The sequence below is a fragment of the Zerene cesonia genome, chromosome 16, assembly GCF_012273895.1.
Source record: "Zerene cesonia ecotype Mississippi chromosome 16, Zerene_cesonia_1.1, whole genome shotgun sequence".
NCBI lineage: Eukaryota > Metazoa > Arthropoda > Insecta > Lepidoptera > Pieridae > Zerene > Zerene cesonia.
In genome coordinates this window covers 4,996,665-5,017,946 of record NC_052117.1, presented here as the reverse complement: position 1 = coordinate 5,017,946, position 21,282 = coordinate 4,996,665, and the positions used below count along the sequence as shown (strand labels likewise).

General features: G+C 32.3%; 1 protein-coding gene across 1 annotated transcript in view; it reads left to right on the top strand.

Moving 5' to 3' along the window:
- The window catches only part of LOC119832751 (semaphorin-2A-like), a 511,596-nt gene that overhangs the window by 61,648 nt on the left and 428,666 nt on the right, over positions 1 to 21,282 (top strand). Inside the window, exon 2 of the mRNA XM_038356484.1 lies at positions 4,228 to 4,251. The gene's annotated coding sequence lies outside the window, so the exon portion shown is untranslated. The remainder of the gene's footprint in view (positions 1 to 4,227; positions 4,252 to 21,282) is intronic.

Sequence of the window (21,282 nt, the reverse complement as noted above, 5' to 3'; positions counted from 1 at the left end):
TTTCACCCCCTAAATGGTTGTGATGGGGGTATTTTTTAATGTTTTGCGATAATATTATACGTTTTCTTAATATATTGAAAAGTGTATCATATCTTCCATTTTTCTTTTTACATAAATTGAAGAGCTTATGAAAATACAAAATACCTTAAAATTTTCTCGATTACACTCACTTCATTTAAAATTTAAAAATTTGTAAATTTTATTGAAAAACACTTATAAAACCAGGATTATTTTGTGACTGTTTGTTGTTATAATCATCATCTTAATAATAACCACTTAATATAAGTAAACGTAGGTTGCTTTCTAAGAGTGCGGAGTTTTAAACTTAAAGATATAAAACTCATTTTTGTGTGGCTAATTTGTTGCTTATAGATGTTTTCAACAAATGTACATACCATGCGAACGAGCACAATATCATGATGAACAAACAGTGACAAGACGTTTTACTATGGGAAGCTACCTAGTAGGTACTAGTTACTTCCTTCTTCATTGTGAAAAATTTTCCTTTTTTGTCGCTAACAACAGTCTGCTTTGGCCTTATTCTTGATACCGGTGTATTTTAAAGAGAAAAGAAAATCTAGGTTATTGCAGTTCTTGAATCTTAGTTATTGTGTAATTTTGAGAATCTTATCTTTGTAAGTAGGTACCTACTATCAGTAATTTTGATTTATACCGACAATATGTTAATACCTTAATAAATCTTTTATTTTTATTATTAAGTATTATGGATGACAACAAATCCCTATATTAAATGTTGTACCTGTTGGTTTTACATATCTGCGACTGAAAATTGAACGTAAGTATTAAATCTTATACATTTGTTTCCATAAATATTGGGTTTTCCTATCTAGATCAGTTTAAATATGATATGACGATTATAAAAATGAAAGCAGATCCAATAAAAATCAATAAATAATTGCCTCGTTTTCATTTGACAATATACGCAAGAACGCGTGATATATATAGTTAATATATTATATTCACGAATCTAAACCAAACTCAGGTATTTAAATCAATACCAATAGGAAACTTGACATTATCTTATAGGAAAGCGCCATCTAGTTTCAACCTACATGTTGCGATCTTAGTTCAAATATGAACTACAAGAGGGCGCTAGGTGCTGACATTATTATACTATCACTATAATATTTTGAATCTTTGCTAGATGGCGCTTATATAAAAATAATTTACAAGTTACAGCCTACATGAGGAACATAATATTTTACTCTGGAACAACTTGTGCGTTATCCCGGTTTCATTAAAGCAGGTTATGGTTTCTATTACTATACTTTGCTAGATCCAATTTACATTTGTTTCATAGTTCGATATTCCATAAAGATCAAAATTCTTATATTATGTTGTCTTGAAATTGTTTCTTACCTACTCTTCACCGAAGATAAAACCAAGCAACGTGTGTCTCGCAAACTTGAAATGTGTTATGATTTATTAAAAGTTTCACTCGCGTAACAGAAGGTAAGTCTCATAGGAATGAAACATTTCACTACGGTCCTTTAGCCATCCTATTGTCTCCTGACACAAAATTCATATCGCTTCGTTGCGATGTGAAAAAAAGACAAATAAACATACACACCTTTACATTTATATATTATGATAAGTAAGAATGACACCGTTAAAAATTTAATAACTTAATATCGTGATAAATCTACCTAGGTATAAAAAAAGATTGTGATCCATAACATACCTTCTGTTTATTATTATTTATCGAGCACATAGCTTGTGTAAATCTAAATATATATCTATAAATAATTGTATGTGATACATACTGTATACTATGTAATAATATCATGATTATAAAAATATTCTATGCCCTTAATAACTCATCATAAATGTGACATATTCTTAGAAATTTATAATTCATGAAACGAAAAATTGTATTTAAGATCCACCGTCGAATTACCAGTCGTATTATTATGTGATTTTCCCCTACACCTATACACAAAACTCTTTCAATTAACGCTTTCTCTCGGACCCAGAATATTTGAAATCGTAAGTGCAATTTCCAGAAAGTGCTTAGAACACAATGGTCTAATTGAAGAGACTCACGAGGATTGGAATGCAAACGGAATCATTGCAATCTGAGGCACCCGAAACCAGATCGAAACTATGCATTACTTGAAGTGCCATATGGTCGAATAACACTATCGATTCTGTATATATCTCAGAATTCAGATTAATGAAGTGCATTGTTTCCTAAACATTATGAAAACTTGCAATCGGCAAAGAACTAAATGACAAAAACCTTTCTATATATCGTTTTGATTTAAAGATTTCTCTGTCTATGTTAGTTGATAATCTTTTGAGAAAAACGTTTTTATATTTCATGATATTATTTATCCAACGAGTAAACTCTCAGTCATATTTAAATAAAACTAATGTAAAGTAAGCTCGATCGACGCTAGCAAACATTGGCATGCAAATCGTTTCAAATATTAGAATTTTAGTCATAACGATTTTAAACGATCGCCAGAATATAATTGGTTAGAAAAAGCTGGCTACAGAACACCGTGCTCCATATGCCCGCGCTAGCTTTGGACTCATTCAATTATGCAAAGCCACCATTTGTTAACAGATTTTAGGTAATTCTGGGTATGTCGACCCGATTTTATGCTAATCAGCTTAGTGTCCGTTATTTATTGTGTAACACGCTTACAAACATTTCACGGTATAATGTGCTTTCAGTGATAAAGTTATTTCACGCAATTAATTGCACGACTCACTAACGTTATGATTTAAAGCGGAATTATTACGAGTGAAGTGTTTGTATTTAATGATTATTTTGTGTTAATTTAACGCAAACGGCTTTCATAATTAAGTGTTGATAACACGTCGGCTTTTGACGTGCCGGTTTGTGAATAAGAATAATTGGTTCGGGAACTTTTGTTGGTAAATGTTTTGATTTATACAGTTTGCTTTTTTCTTTTAAAGTGTTGTTTTATCTGTACACGAATTTCTTATACGTTGTTTGCTGTATACAAGTTATATGGCTTATTCGGTATCCACAGTTGAAACAAATGGTTATTTATAATATTTTAAAGTTATAAACTGAAAAAATTGAAGCAGAAATTTAATAAATTATAATAATTCATTCACATTAACCTATAACTTTGTTGATCAGTTATTTATTAAAATATCAAACGTTTATTTATTAACTAGCCTTTACCCGCGGCTTCGCACATGTTATTTCAGAGTAGCTTAATGGATGTTATTATACATATAAACCTGCCTCTTGAAGTACTTTATCTATTAAAAAACCCATAAAAATCCGTTTCGTAGTTCTAAAGATTTTAGCATACAAAACGACATAGGGACAGAGAAAGCGACTTTAGTTTTAAACATTGTAGTGATTACCTCTATAATTATCGCTTCGTAACTGATTAATATTTTTCATTCGAATCAGTAGTTCCTAAGATTTGGTCGCACATCCGTTCCTTCGTTTGAAGCGTTCAAAAGCTTTAGTAAGTACACTCTGTACATTCTTATATCAAAATTGTCTGCAACTCTTTATTTTTGACTTCCAAGAGCAGACTGAGCGACGTCGATGGCTTTTTGAGTTTGTAATGTTAAAAAGTTTTTCTTGTATTGCAATAACAACAATACGCTACAATTACCTTACCTTCGTTTAATAGTGGTCATATTTGTATTCCCGTGGCATTACCGTCACGGCAGGTTTGCGTCGCGTAGACGCCGCGCCACGAAAACTGAACAATTTTCTGATAATCATCTGACATGATTACGTTTGACATGCCATTTATATTTCCATTTGTCATACAATAAGTGTTGGAAATTATGGTTATGATACGTTTGATGTATGCAATGAATCGCAATTGATATGCTTTATATTGTATTATATGAAAAGTACACTTAAATCTCTATAAATAAGTTAAAAATGTATGTGTATGTGAATGGTTTCAGGGTATACACAGTAAGATAAAAACCGTTTTAGCGCTCCCTCGGAAACATTTGTAAATATAATCTTCAAAGGGTTTTTATAAATAATTCAATTTAGTAATTTTAATTTACCCTTACCTTTAAGGCACGACAATTTTCGTCCGTGAAAACATAAAGAAAAATAATATCTACTTATTTATATTTACAGTATCTTACGTATCAACCAGCCCAAAGAAAATTGTGACTCGAACGAAAATTGAATTTACACGGGTTGTCTTTGATGAAGTGTAATAAAATAAAAATTCTATTTTATTTCAGATGTCGTGTGAAGTTCTGAGATAGGTGAGTATTACGACAAAACATTCTAACATTGTATTGACTGCTACAGGCTATTATTATGCTTTTCGCGTTTATTATTCAAGACACGATAATTGTCGTGTACCTAAGGGTTACGTGGAAACAGTAAATTTGCACAATACTGGGTTTTTAATCATTGTATTTTCTATAAATAAAATTATTGTATAAGTTAATAAAATAAATTGTAATAAAATATTTATTTTTGTGATTATTACTATTTAAAAAATATATTAATTCACGTTAGTAAGAACATTTAAAGACAACAACAATTTTTTCTATGACAGTTTTCCTGCGACCGACTCGCGTCAATTATTCGACACGTTGGGCTTATAAAATAATATAAAAAATTAATCGGGTTTAAAAGTAATGGCAGGAAATTAGTGAAAATAAAAAACAGAAGCATGATAAAATTATGAAACTTCGCATTTTATTAAAAACTGTTATGATCTCGATATACAATTAATAATTAGCAAAATGTATGTAATTTGAAGCAGTAGATAGGAAGTTTTTACGACTAGATGCGTATACATATGACTTGTGAACTATTTATCTTATTAAAAACATATGTTTAAAGTTCCTTATGATTTTTATAGTTCTATTTAATAGCCCACAATTTACAAATTAAATGCTGCATTTTTTTTTGCATGATTGACGCACATACAAAGACACAAACAGTAAATACTCTTTTTAAAAGACATTTAATATATAGATATGGTGTACAAGAAATTTTTTTTGGTAAATATACCTTTTCAAATAACCTGAAATTCTAAATTATAAAAATTCACATATCCATCCATGAAACGTACAATTTCTGAATCATTTAATGCATAAAAAGCTTTAAAGCGATTCTACAATATCGTACCTAGCTACATATTAATTGCTTTAGCGCCGTTAGTTAGAATATGCCGTATTATATATACACACGTGCCTTTAGCAATTATTGTCGATAATTACAGACTGTTATTACAGAACGAGTCTAATTTCTATCACTTGTACATGTAAGGCTTTGTTTCAAACTCAAAGGAAATACACCTTCAAGCTAACACGAGTAAAGAATGACAGTGGCATTCCTACAAATGCTCCGATGGTAGTTATTTTAGCATTTTTATTTCATGGCTAATAATTATTTTAATTTTTGTTGTTTTAATAAAATAAACGAATGTCATGTGAGAAGTATGTGCTACTTTTTAGTGTGTTTTTTTTTCAGAATAAAAAACAACGTTAAATTAGTTAGTTATCTTTTTACCTATTCGTAGAAAAAATATAATTAACATAAAATGTAAAAAATGTAAATGACAATTGGCGAAATAAACTATCGTAGCATTTGTTGAAACTTGTTTGAATTATTTTAACATTTAGAAATTAAAAACTTTTCAACGGATTTTAAACGCGATTTATTCATTATATTATATTATTTTAACATTTCTCAAGTTTAACTTAGAATATGTTTAGAAATACACGTCTTGTACTCGTTATGTTTGATTAATTTTTAAATAAATATTGCTATGTCGTTCAAACAAAATCTTATTTTTATCTGTAATCAAACATAGAGAGAAAGATCCACCTTCTATATCGTATTAATTTTTTAAATACACGCAACGTGCTGTTAATAAAGCTATATTAATCTATCAGATATTCATATGAATTGTTATTAACGTGTCAAAATATGAAATGAAATTAACAAAATAAATCAACAATGACACGAAGGTAAGCCATCGCGGCGTAGCAGCAAGCTTAATATTTAATTACAACCCCATAAGCGGCATGATTGCATTTCCTGTATCTGACATCACAGTTTATTATTTTGCCAATTTGAAACGATATTAAATTTTCCGATTTTAAAGTGGAGTGTTTCTCGATAGAAGTCATGCAGGCGCGACTGTAGTCAATTTAAATTTCTTTTGCACAATGTTTGATTGTGTTCTGTACTACTGCATATGATATAACGTAAAATGGAGGGTGATTTTATGTTTTATAGATTGTGATTAGTATACGATTAATTAGGAAACAAAATTAAATATTTAGAAAGCAGAACGTAAAGGTTAAAATTTCTAATAATAATATAATTTTAAGATTCTGTGCATAGTATATATAAGTCCATCAGAAGCTTTTAGCATATTATTCCACTAACCAGTTATGATACGCAGTTTTTCAATATTCGGAATGCTCGCCCTCATATTGGCTCCAGTTGGCAGATGCCAAAGTTTGTTGAAGTCGCTCACGTCACGCGCTTCACTGCTCCGAAATTATTACGAAATTTGTTGGCGAACTTTTATCCGAAGAGATTTCAGGTGCATCGATCGAATGAACCCTCTCTCCAACTCGCCCGTTCACCGGATTCAAATATTTTCACAGAGTACAGATCAACAAGGGGACTCTTTGAAAGCAAAAGACTGCGAGATTCTTGCGCAATTTTTCGGATATAAAGCCATTCGCGTATGAAGTCAAAGCGCTCGTTATCGCATATTGACATTAACTTAACGAAGTACGCTCATGCCTCACTTCGATTGGCACTCGTGAGGATTTATTAATGTTAATGTTTTAATGGCTACTAAAGCAGCAAAAACTTAATTCATAAACCTTTCTTTTGTATAACAGGCAACAGGAATTTTATTTGAAATAATGGATAGAGAAGGCTTTCATTTTACTTTAGGAAAACGTAACGCATCTAAATGGAACAGACAGTATTTTTCATTTTTCATTAAAAAAGTCAATTTTGACGCATCTATATAATCACAAGTAGGTACCTAATTTACTAAAGGTATGGTTTTTATAAGGTATATAATCATCAAGGTGTTTATTACAAGAGTTGAGACAAGGGCAATAATATAGAGAATAACAATAGTCGCTGTTTTATAACAAATTAAGATGGGACCACGTTAACGTATTAAAAACATTTATTGATTGTTTGCTATTTCAAAAAAAATGACTATTTGTAATTTTTTTATTGCAAACGTTCTTGTGTTATTTAATTTAAAATCAATCACTTAATATTATAATTCAAGGACTCTTTTGTTTTTAGGATATACATGTTTTTTTCTAATATCATCATAACAAAAATCTTCCATTTATACAAAGCGCTATATCGATAAACATTTATTCCCCAGTACACATTTTCATTGAAGTGACAATAATTGCTTGAAAATAATGACAGGCTCTATTATGAAATGGATAAAGTTAGGCCGTCAGCTGCGAGGTGTCGGGTGAAATGTTACTTTTATTTAACGTCCCTGGAATGTCGGAATTAGGGTTGAAGCTCGCAGTGGCCTTATATAGTTAGTAGAAACTGTTGCTGAGAATTTGCTATTGCTACCCTTTAATAGCTAATGATAAAAAATGGGTAGGCATGTTTTGTGATTTTAAGGTATTCTGTATGCAAACAATTGAAAACATATTATATGTATGAATGTTCGAAATAAGAAAGCGTGTAGAAACTTTTGTTTGGATTGTTGTGAAGATGCTCTTTTACAAATAAAGTTTTGCAGGGATAAATCAAGCGCTTTGGAATCACGCGTAGTCAATTCGTACTATTATTATTATTACATCATCATTCCATTTTGAAATGGAATCTTACATATTCTATGTCCTGCAACTAGCATGGAATAGAGCTATATACATAATTAGAGTTAAATTAGAGCCTTACATATTCTATGTCCTACGAGTTACACTGAATAGACCTATTTGAATATTCCTTTCACAACCGAATAGCCAAAAACTCTGAAGCAGTAATGATCGCGCTGCGGGAAACCGGCTTGTCGCTTCATAGGACAACTTTTAACATTGAGACGTTTATGGACCATCTGCTGTCGTTACAGCTGCACTCAGACACCGCGTTACGACTTCTTTATTGTTATACGTCTCAACGATCTGAAGCGTAGTTTTCATTTTTATACCATTTTATACAATCAAATTTTTATGTTTAGAACTGTGTTCTGCTCGCGCGATATGGTCGTAGAAGTCGAAAATGTGAATTGCATCATTGGTTTTTTAACTTTTAACTTGTACCTACCATTTATATTCCTAAAAATCATGCACGATTATATAAAACACGATTATACAAAATCGACATGTGGGAGTTGAGCACGAATCAGTACGAATTGGGTCAGCGCGCATGGAGAAGATACCACATCTCCACAGAAGACTGACGTAATATAATGAAGAGGTGAAGAGGGAGTCTTTCCCTTCGTCCAAATCCTATCCTCATATCTCGTCCCTTAAATGAGGGCATCGCATTTGTAGAGGCCCTATCTCTGCAAATGTCAATGGGCGGTGGTGAACGCTTGGTTGCCCGCTGTGCGAACAACCAGCTCGGATAACGGATTGCCGCATTAAAATAAAAAAAATATATGTATAAATACATTCGCTGAAAAAAGTGTTAAATATATTATTTGTACTAATACCATCGGATTTCTTCAACTAATGTCATGCTGCCTGTCAGAACTCAAATAAAAGATCTCAATTTCCATAGTAGATTAAGTCATTTAATCTTATTTCCGCAAAATGTTCAACGTCGTGTCGATGAAATGCAACTAATTGAAATTCAATCTAAATTTCCAATGAAATCGTTAATCCCAGTTTACGTTCCTTTTATTCGTCATAAACTGATTTTTGTACAAACGTCACAGCGTTCACGATTTTAAGCATCGTAAATGGATATTTTGCAGATTTGATGAGACGCTAGCGATAATTAATACCGTCCATTAGCATCGCTTGCTTCAGCGCTCTATCGCTGTAATGCAATTAGTTTCTGAGACACCGCGACACCAGCCCTGTACCCGAACTAAATATAATTCGCGCTGTAATAAGATTATTTCGTCGAGAGTTCCTATGAAAATATACGGCTATTTTATTGTATAGGATTAAATTACTAACGGGGTGTTTACATTTTATAGTTTTCGTTTAATGTTTTTTTTTTGCACGAAATACGGAGAGCTCTACAAACACGAAATTAAGGCGCGAATGAATTGGCGAGGGTTTGACGAATCACAATTTTGCAATAACTTAGAAAACTTTTTATTTTTTCGCGATTTAGAGTAAATTGTCAAATACCAATGACGCGTCTATTACCTTGACATTGATATTAAATAATGTGTTTTACAACTACACATGATACGTAATGTATGGGAAGCAAGAAATCTCTTGGCACCGATCGACGTGTATGTATTATTCAACAATCCGTCATTCAGATAGAAATACAAATGTATATTTTCAAGGTAATTTTATTCAGTAGATATAATAATGCATTATCTAAAGTTGAGCGATGTTTCGAGACAACTCGATGCTTCCAACTTAGGTCGAAATAGCATTAGGCTTTGCTCAATGACTCGTTCTACTGATACCACGAGGTCTCAACGCAAATTATTAGTACAAGCTACCCTCCCTCCTGACTCGCTCCGTGAAATCTCAATAGATTCATTAAGACTCTAACGAGATCTTCCAAAGAGAATTACGGATGCTTTGTTTCGTTAAATGCGATTTTATTCTATTTATTAAAATATTTCGTCCTTTCTCTCAAAGCGAGGACTGAAAGGTTTGCTTTATGTTTCCATTCTCTTAATTTAATTCTTAGTACACAATTTATTGACATTGATTTCATTATGCTTTTAAATCTTATTGAGATTTTTATTACTATTGTCGCTTTCAAAGACTATTCTCTAGAATTAAGATCGTTATTTGTTTTTACAAATACACAAGCTGGTTAATTCTTATGAATTAGCCATCCAATGAAAGACGTTTAAATCTAAAGATTAAAAGTCCACCCATTAAAAGTCTAGATAGTATTCAAAATGAAATATGAAATGCTTTATATGAAGATGTATAAAATAAACACAAAAACAAATACAATGCAATCCACCGTAAATAACTTCCAGCCACAATGTCATCAAATAAACAATTCGAAAAAATAAAATATGTTCACGGAATGGGAAAAATGCAACGTCGACATTCATTCGATGTAATTCTCATTGTGAAAATAAAAGCACACGACGGAGAGAGTAATGCCGTTAAATTATTGTAAAAATGTCAATATTAAGCACCTTCATTGTAGCATTAAACGTAAATGGATTGGAAGTGTCGACTTTTGGCGAACGATTCGCGAATTCGGCGAAAGGTATTTTTCACGGCGACTGCAACCATGCGATAAGAGCCTCCGAAAATGTGACCGAATTTCAATCAAAGTTATGACTTATAATAATGATTATAGGTCCTTTATCGTTGCGCCGCATAAAATTTGCAATTTGTCTGAAAAGGTGTATTCTGCCGTAACAAATTCGTTGGCAATCGTCAGGCGGCGATAACGATTCACAAAATTAATCTCGGAATAAAAACTTAATGTTTGAAGGGGAAGCTTAGGACATAAAAGTGACAATTAATATAAATTCGAAAAATTGCCATGAATTTTTACGATCGTACCTTATTCTTCGTTTTCCATTTGTTTCGAGACTATTAGATTCTGGTGTTTTTTGTTAGACAATCTGAGCTCTTTGTAATATTCGCGACAATATTAGGTCAGGAAAATATGTCCAATTGGAGTCTTATATCTCTTGTCTCATTATTGATTTTATTTTTTATGTAGTACTTATTTTATTAAAAAAATTTTTACCTAATAAAAAAAATGATTTCAATGCGAACATTAAATTTGTTTAGGTATAAAATGTGTACCTATTAAACTTAAAATTAAATTTATTCGTCAAGATAATAAAAACATAATAAGGAAACATCGCAAACACACAACAAAACTGTAACTTTGTAATAATCGTTAACACTTAATATGAAACTAAAATTGAAATAACGTCAAAATATATAATGAGTTAGTATGACACTTAGCAAAAGTCACCAAATGGATTCTTTGTTCTTTCTCACTCCGGGGAGCCCGCGGACCGCTCGCAGCGATTGAAATTTAAAATATTGTACCCTTTGCCATTATGCGAGCTTATTCACCCTTGAAATATCCCTCGGGGCACCAGGTACAACGATTGGGGAAAATATTTTACACTTGTTACTAAAGATGTCGTTTTCGACCTCTCTACGGATTCTAAACCAGAATCATTTTTAATCTTACACATCGGCCTTAGGGTCGAAATTAAAAACGCACTAGACACACCTCGGTTGTATTTATGAATAGCGCTTAATTAGTGCGTCGAGAATGAAAAATTGTTATTGAAACCGAGTTGATTGAACTGGCGTTTCATAACTATGTCATTTTGTAGGCGACACTAATGAAAACACGATTAATCATTGGGCGCTCTCATCAACGCTTTTAGTGAAACGTGGTACGTGAATCTGCGATTTATACACCGGGGGACAACTATTTTGTCTTCCCATCAATTTTTCATCAGTAACGATTTTTCTTTTCACTCGTTTTAATGAATTAAAAGTGCAATGACTCGTTAAAAATCAACCGGAACTCGTAAAATTCAAAAGCAACCATTCGTATTCGAATTAATCATTTATATTGAGACTACGAAGGATAGTTGAAGATAACAGTTCTACGGCTTTTTATCTTAGCACACCTAAATTAGTATAAAACTGATTGTAACATTTACTAATTGACGCTACAATTAAAGCAAAATATTACATTTGAATGACATTAATTTATTCAAGCGATGTACACGTTAATCACAGTCCGAGTTTGTTTATAATTTATCCCGTTTCGATGTGATATTCAATTAAGTCCGCAATACGTATTTAAATGTTCACTAAGCGTTAAACTCGTGAAAATAATTAAGCAAATAACTTCACTCATTAGTTCGCAACAAATATAATACGGTATAGTCGATGCCCGTATTACTGCGTATTACGTCCGAACCAGTGGGCGGAAGTCCAACGTTTACTTGATAAAATAAATTTGAACAAAACAAACGCATTCGTGGCGGCAATATGAATCCTCTCTGAAGTTGTGCTAAGCGGCATGGAAGTGGAAAAACGGAGCTCCGCGTAGCTAATATGCGAATACTTCACATACCTGATGATGAGCTCTTATCACGCCCTTGATTCATTTTGTTCTTGCTTTCTGAGAAACATACCTGGGTACTATCCATAAGGATAGTACCTAGTTATGTATAAATACAATATGATATAACGAAAAATATACGCAGTGAATTTGTTATTTATAGATCATAAATTATGTAATGAAAATGTAAACCTGTATAGATAACAAGAAATATTTAAAATAAATTTTGAAAAAAAAACACACATTTTATTCTTGTGATTTCACATAATATTATACTATTTTTTTATTGTTTTTAGAGTAAAAAAAAAATCGTAATTATAAATTCTATGGTTTCTTTAGTTTACTCAATAAGTTGGTCCAAATATTATCCCAACAGGGCAAAACAAATAGACCTTACGCTTCAAAGTTATCGTGTTTTATTTCCAAATCAACTCGCATTCATAACTTTTTGGAACCACATTTCAATCTCTGTCACTCAGATGGACGTATTCATTAACTGCGATATGAAAACCCTCAAAAACCCGGCTGTGTTAGAAATCTAAACTCGGCGAATTTGAATTTCTAACTAAATTTAAGCCGAATTGAAGTGTCAAGCGTAACGAGAGACTAGCTGGATCCGCGGTGGGGTGGCTATTCGTTAGACTAACTCTTTTGGTAAATCGACCCCAGGATAAGCCGACTGCAATGTTAACATTCTTTTCAATAATGACAGAAGGGGATGTTGGTGCCCTATGTCTTGTTTATTGGATTTTTTGTTGCATCTACATATGAATGGAAACTACAATCTGTTGGATATAGAACATCATTGAGTTGTTTCTGTTTGCTTAGTGCTGTTTTGTTAATCATGTTTACGTTATATCATAAGCCCGTGAATGTAAATTTAATTACGAAATGCGTGTTTGCTAAATTTTGTTTACACATTTGATTTATTTTTATCCATACTCAAACAAGTAATAATTAAACTCTTATATTATCTAAATAACTAAAAACTGCGTCCATAATCAAACATTATTATTTATTATTATTATTCACAATAACTGTAATTCAAACAAATTACAATTAGGTATGAGAACGAAGTATACCTGAAACACAATCGAACTAAAAGTTTCAAAACAAAGTGTGTCGACTCCAAGTTTTCCATGTCTTTAAATACACACCTACTTTAAAGTTTGAAGTAACACGCATGTTGGTCGCTTTAATAAGAGCTGCGGATGATAAATCGGATCAAGTATAGGGCTCTTTTGTCCCTGTTTGTCCATCAAGAAATTGTATTAGTCATCCTTGTCTCGCAATTTAGGGTTGCGGATTTAATGCGACGCTTGTCGAGTACAAAACTTAATGAAAGTGTGGCTCTGGCCCTGAGCATCATTATCGACGGCTTAGCTGTAGATAAAAAGGTTTAAACATGAAAACGTATGCCGCTTTAGGGTTAAGTCTAGCGGCCTGGAACGGCTCTATAGCTTTGTTTCTATCACCTGGGTTTCTATAAAAATAAATTTCACATTATTGGGACATTGTTATGTTATTAATTTACCTTTATTTACAACTTTTAATAGGTATTTAATAAAAGAAAGTAAAATTTTACCTTATACCGGTTCTATGCGCAAAATATCTTAAACATTCAACAGAAAGTAGAAAAACAAATACTTATTTATTTCGCGTTATGGTGACCTTACTATATACTTGAAATAAAATCTATCTATCATTCACTTACTCTATATAATTCAAATATTCACCGCATTTCCTCGACAAAACGAAGAAAATTTTTCAGCTAGTTTCCCCAACCATCGCACCGTAGTCGTTCCACAAATAACGCATCATCCAATACATTTATCTGCCTAAATCAGCGGCCTGTACTCTATGGGGCGAATGAAATAAAATAGCTAACGTGTGTATCGGAAATACTTTTGCATTAGGGACGGCCCGATAGGAGTATATTAATCTGCTACTAATGTGCTCGACCCCATTCGGATCGAAACAATCGTGGTTATATTGATGACTGCACTACGTCTTTGTCGGATGGTCATTTTGTAGCTTTGAACATCATTCGCTCCTTTCAAATGGTTCGATGTGTAGTGTGTTAGAAAACGGCTTAAATTAGAATTACGCTTGAAAATCAATTTGTAAAGCATGTGTTAGTTACACCTTGTAAGTTCAAAGTAAGTACAACATCACCGTACTGTGCGTTAGAACTGTGGGAGTATTAGAATATGAAAAGGCAATATAAAGGCAGGAATATCGAAAGTAAATAATATAAAATGATCATTTCATTTTAAGTTTAAAAGCCTTATGTATAAAGAGAATTATTAAAAAAAAATTAAAATCCGATCATTGAACGTGGCGACGCCTACTGTATTAACATGTTTTATATTTTTCGAAACATTTTACAAATATAATCGTGTTTATATTAAACAAAATACATTAAATACGTGTTTGCTCTGTCTCCTGAACTTTGTTAATATATCTCGGGAATCACTGTCAATAAAATAAAGTCTCGGTCTGGCAGGGTACAAAAGACAGATCTCAAGGTGAATCACAGGTGAAGGGCATCTTAGTCTTCGAAATGAACTCAGCAAAATATTTTCGGCATACATATATTTATATCATTAGATTATTACAAATTAAATTATATTCATTTTCAAATTTCCTTACGCGGATAGTGCATTAAATAAAAATACAATAATGTAAACTATTAAAAGTACATATTTACAATACTTAATACTTAAATAATAAAATTAATACATACCATACCTAACTGTGAAATAAATAGCTGTGAAATACAAACTAACCAAAAATAAAGCATACTCGACCTCTGCGCCCAAAGCTAGAATATAGCGCTTGAATAAATTTTCAAATAAAGATCTTATTGCACTTGGTTGGTGTTGCTATAACAACAGTAGCTATTAATACGGGGCATGTGTGCGTAACTAATGCGCCCCTTTGCAATAAATACAATAAAGAAAATACATACCATACAGGGACTTAATTAAGACGTGCTTAAATTACGAAATTCTAATTTAAAAATCCAGAGGTAACTCATATTTAGTTTCTACCAATATAATTGTATTATTTAACAGTTTTAATAAAGACTTTATGATGACTGCACTATAGAGATACAGCCCTGGGCAAACCGCGGCCGATGTACGACTATTGCAAAAAAATGGCATGGAAAAAACTGGGCTATGGAAAGGGTTGTTCGATGGATTGGTAGGTTGGGTCTATGGGAAACTATGGGCGTCTGCCTTTTCAACTTCGAAAAATTGAAAAATAGTGGCAGACGGTGACTTGCCAGTTCGGTCGATGGGCTCCCAAAAAAGTTACCTAAAATGGCAACAAGGGGGCAACACCAGCTGACTGGCTGGGGGTGTAGAGAGGTGCAGCACCGGTTTCACCATCGCGGGCCCGCAGGCCCGGATTGGGTTTCCCCGCTATTACGCCATTAGACACTTCCACCCCCGAGCATATAGCTCTTGCATCTCCACTCTGGACGGCCAATTAAGGCAAGCCAGAGGGGGGGGATCCTGAACCTCGTCATTGTTCACTCCGAACTGCCACCGAGACAGTTCGGAGGTGAGGACAGGGACCTCCCCCGGGAGAACTAAGGACCGCGGGGGCGCTACTCCCCGTCACCTCGCCACAAGGTGCCCTGCGGGCTTATTATTATTATTATTATATTTCATTATTAAAATAGTCAGACATTTTGCATAGATATTCATTGTTGGGACAAATTATTAAACTAGGTAATGGTTATGAATAATAACTTTGTCAATTATTATTAAAATGTACTATTATGAAAATTTAAGTAACCTTTTTATACATAAAATCAATGAGCTCAGTAAACTTCCATTTTATATTTATCACGTTCAATGGTGTTATACTATTCGACACAACAAGTTAAAAATTTCATTCGCATGCCAATGAAAACTCGATTTCCAAGTTGATTTCAATCAAAACTAAATTTCGCACCGCAACATAAAAGCGTATTGTTTGTCAGTGGTCGAATTTACTTCAAACTAAGCATTGTTCCATGTCGTTATCAGTAATTGTGTTTTGTACAATCGGATCGTGTTTATTAATCCCCGAAATAGACGAAAAGGTCCGAAATGGTGCATAGAAATCAGGTTATTCTCTTTTAACACCACTGATAAATTAAACTATTAAGCGCGGATGCGATTTAATTAAATGGTGAAACAAAATTAATGATGTATATTCACTATTCATTGGGCTTAAAAACTATATTGCTCTAGGTTAGATCTGGATATCATGATTACTTACAAAGTTTATTTAATTAATTTGCATAAACGTATTTAATAGATAGATTTGTAAAACTCATCTTTAAGTCATTTAAATCAATTAAGTTTTGTAAGAAAACGTTAATTTTTACGCATTTCAATTTTAAATAGAATCACAATAGAATGGTCAGGTTTATATTTACCATGGGCGAGTTTATCTGGCTATATATGTCAGTTGGAGGTACAAATAGCTCCCCATCAATACAAAGTAAGTAGTTCTCTTTACAAATGTCTTGGGTACAACATGTATTAAACCAGACAATTTACCGTCGACCTTTCTCGCTATCACACTTACTAATCTACAAATTGCTTCGTTTTGTTTTACTGCATCTCGGCTTACAAATTGATACACTTCTAGATTGTTCCTATGTTCGAATGCTCGCATGGCTTTTAAAATAAATTAATTTAAACTTCAACTGCCTGCTGATAAATAACCCTGTTTGACTGTTACGTGTACTATTTATAAGAATAGATAAATTTTATTTTATGCTTAAGAATCTTTGAAACACTATTGGTATTTTTTTATTTTATTTTAATACATTTAATTCTTACTTTATATAATATATATTAAATAAGAAAACATAACAAACAAGATTAAAATCATAATACCATTAGTTAAGACCAATAACATTAGCAGAATGCTAAAATATATGTCTATCAATCATCACTAAAATGATCAAATTTATAACATAATCACTCGAGAAATCAATTATAACATCACTTATGCTATTGCACGGACCTTACTAATTAATCTCATTATAAGATCAAGTATTTTACATTTCTTTCCACGAAGGCTTTTTAAGGTTAATTTTTAGACATTACGTAAAATTATTATAGCACAGTTGCCGAGATTTTTACCTAAGAGTCCTTTCGCTATCTTAAGATCTTCTGAGTTAATTACAGTTACGATAACGAGGAAAATATTCAAAGAAGTATTTCCTGTAACCTTAATTTTACCCGGAAACACAAAAAGAAAACATACTAAATATAAATATAAGTAACATTTTATTATAGTCCATATATATATCGAAGATTAAGCAAAGTTATGATAGCAAAGGTAGACAAAAAGTATATTTACTTTAATAGGTAGTAATTTATAAAACAGTTTTATATAAACTTTTTCTATTGCGGGTCATTGTGAATTAGCTAATATCCGAACGTATGTAAGAATAAAAAAAAACTGTTCTTATTTACGATATTCATCATAAAAAATTTAAAGCAAGCCTTTACGTCCATTTTCGTTCTACTAAACCCTCTAACAGAAAGCACATAATATTAAATAAAACTGAGACAAACATGAATAGGTAATCAGTTCAATTCCTTGTTGTAAATATTTAAAAACGAAGGCAGTTGTTTGGCGAAAGTTTTACGGACGCCCTGAATTAATAACTACGTTCAACTCGAACCATTTCACATAAAGCGTCTGTCCATCAACTTCACTGTCTACTTTTACTCACTATAAAATTTTGGTGTAAGCTTTTTGGGTAAAATTTATCTTTATACTAGTGTATTAGGTGATAAATCTATCTAAATACGTGTTACATTTTTCCGTTTTCTCATTTCTTTTAAGTTGATGGATCTGTTTATTATCGAGATCGAATTATTGCATAAGTTTTATAATAGTAAATAGCATGTTACATTCCACAAAGTGACTTCTGTAAAATAGTGTTATATTTATATATGTTAATTATTATACGTCTTAGCGTGCAACTGAACTGATGGTTGAACAATCGCGGAGGTAGTGACTCTGCGAATGCGCAGCCCGCTTTAAATGAGTAAGATTTAATGACAGGGTCGACGACCAGAAAGAAGGAATCTACTGGGATGGGTAAGGAAAAGGAAACGGGGTAGAGGATTCTTTTTTATTTGAAAATTTGAATGCTGGTTCCTTCCGAGTGGCCCTGTTAGATCTGGTTCAGACAATTGAAGACGGAATTTTTTGATTAAAATAATGTTATACAAATAAATGCTAAAATTTTATTTCATATATAAGCTTCTCACTAGATCCCTGTAATGTAAATAGAACGTGTAAATTGTATTAACCGTTTAGCGTTTAACTTGCGGGAATGATGTGCTTATTCATTCTCTTCAAAGGTGAGCACATTTATCTCATACTTAACTTAATTTTTTTTCATCTTGCTTATGCTCTACACATAACACTTATACGATGGAAAATGTTGCTTAAACGTGGAGATGAATTCCCAGAAACTTCCCTGATGAAAATCTAATTAAAACACTTAACTCTATATACATAAATAGACGTAAAAAGGCGACATTTATTTATTAACATAATTAACTTTTGTATCAGCCTCCGTACTTAAAGGTGTTTAAAAATTTAACAGCAGTTTCCTCGGCCAGTGCTGCTCCCTCCGAGGCTTCACTCTTAATTATTACTTTGGGAAAATTAAGACTGTCGTTTAGCGAGAGTACCCGAGTAGAGGCGCCTCTTCCATTTATCTAAATGTATTTTATCTCGCCCGAGGGCGCCCCATGTAGGTACATAGATACAGTCGCATGGTGATAGCTTAAGAGGGTTGAAAATGCATTGAGATTATATCGCCACTTTTAAGGTCAGGATTTCGCCAAAACATTGTGTGAACTCGCTAACATACTTTAAAGCTTTTGGGGAAGATAAAGGGTAACTTTTGAGAAATGTATGCATTTTTATAGTTTCCGTCAAGAGCTAGTTTTATGGTATTTAGGTAAGCTTTTACGAGAGACATGAGATGTAATGATCGCTTCTCTGTGTGAAATATACAATTCTGTGCGTTTTGTATGTAATAGCAATAATTATAGTCCTTGTACGTTAAATTTTTTAGGTTGCATTATTCATACTCATCCAATAATGCATAAAATTATATAACACTTACTGTATGAAATATAGGCATTCAATCCTCCGAAATTCCCAATTGAATAATCCAAAATTTTGTATTGTAGTTGCTTCAAAATAGATATACATACAGCTACTGTGCTTTTCTGTTGACATAAAATGAGAAACTTTAATTGATTTATTAGTGAAAACAAATGATAGGCGTCTCCATAGCTTCCGAATTCTGTAGCACGCTCAAAGTAATGACGCGTACTAGGCAGGAGCGTAAGCACATTACCTATTGTAAGGTTCTTTGAGGTTGTATAGTGTCGCGGATATAACGCTTTTACTCTAATTATGAGCCCCTTACAACCCCGTCTATTAAACGATAGTAACATGACTGTATTTAAAACGTTTCTCTTGTTATTGAACTATTTACTTAGTTAATATTTTTAATATTAGGTACTAAAAAAATGTTGGTCCAGATACAGATACTAAGTGACAATATATATAGAACAAATTGACAGTTCATTTTTGATATAACGCATGAAACATGTTGTACATATATCTGCTATAAATATATATTTAATTATAAAATTTATTTGCCGTGATAAAAGTTCGGATTTCTACTAACTACTAATCAGACAGCAATTTCTGTAAAGGTTGAAAACCAAATCAACGCTTAAAGCATTCCGTATGAAATTCGAAATAAATTAGATTAAAAGCTTTTTGCTCAATCTAAAGTACTTACGTTAAATATAAATAGGGCATTACGTAAATCCAAACATGATATTAATTTCAATCCGGAATTTAACACGATTATAATCAGCAGCTGCGTTATGAACAAAATAAATGTTCAGTTATTTTCATAACGAGTATTTATTTGGGTAATTAAAATAATGTCTCGTTGTAGCAAGTCTCAAAAAACAATTCACAAATTAATGGTTAACCAATTTAGCAAAAGATTTCATTTGCACGCTGAAAATTTGTGGTCCAGTCGCATTTTCATTACAGTTGGGAATAGCAAATTTTAATTCTGTGGATGAGAGGCTTAACGCTAAACTCTGGATTACGGGGTGATACATTCTTCATTTTTAATCGCGTTTGCAATTTTTAACATTTTTATTATGCAATACAACGGCTTGTACTTTGTTTACTGGTAAATGTGGACTTTAGATTTTTCTTTTATAACGTTGGAGTAGGTACATTTTTAAATAAAGTAGCTTCCATGTTCTATCTTATTGGTTCTCTTGAGGTTATAGAAGGCTGAACAAAATTTAAACGCATTTGAGAGCCAAGAAGTCAGAATTCCAGGGATAGCGTAGTTTTGTAGTTAATATATTATAAGAGCTGTTAGTCTTATAACTGATATATTTTTCTATTATGTCTTCTGTCTGTTTAATTATTACGAGAGAGGAAAATCCAGAAATGTTTTGAACAAAAAACATCTCCTAGTATGACTATCATACATCGGTATCATTTTTATTGCATCATACCAGTTCGTCCCGGCTTCGCCCGTGTAGACGTTATGTATAAATTTTAAAAAATTAAATCTAAAATTTAAATAAACTTCCGTTTAGTTATTCTTGTTTTATTAGTGGAATAGCTAAAACGACTTTGCTTTATATGATGGTTCATAAGCCTTATGGGTATAAATAATTCTTATAAAGTTATATTAAATGAAAACTATGGCCAAGAATTAAAACAGTTGATGTAAGTTTTACTTGAAAAATTGTGCAAAGTTAACGAAAATGTAGCGAATAAAGTATGTTTATTTCCCGTACATTTTCTCAGCGCCCGACCCCTACGATTTACTCATTGGCGCTGCATCTTTAATTAAGCCCATTTTATTGCAAGATCTTCGTCCCTATTAATTAGAAACTTGAAGCAATATATTCAGAGGTACCTCGCTAATGCAATTACATTGTAATAGATTGTATTACATAGTTTTTGTTTCATTTTAT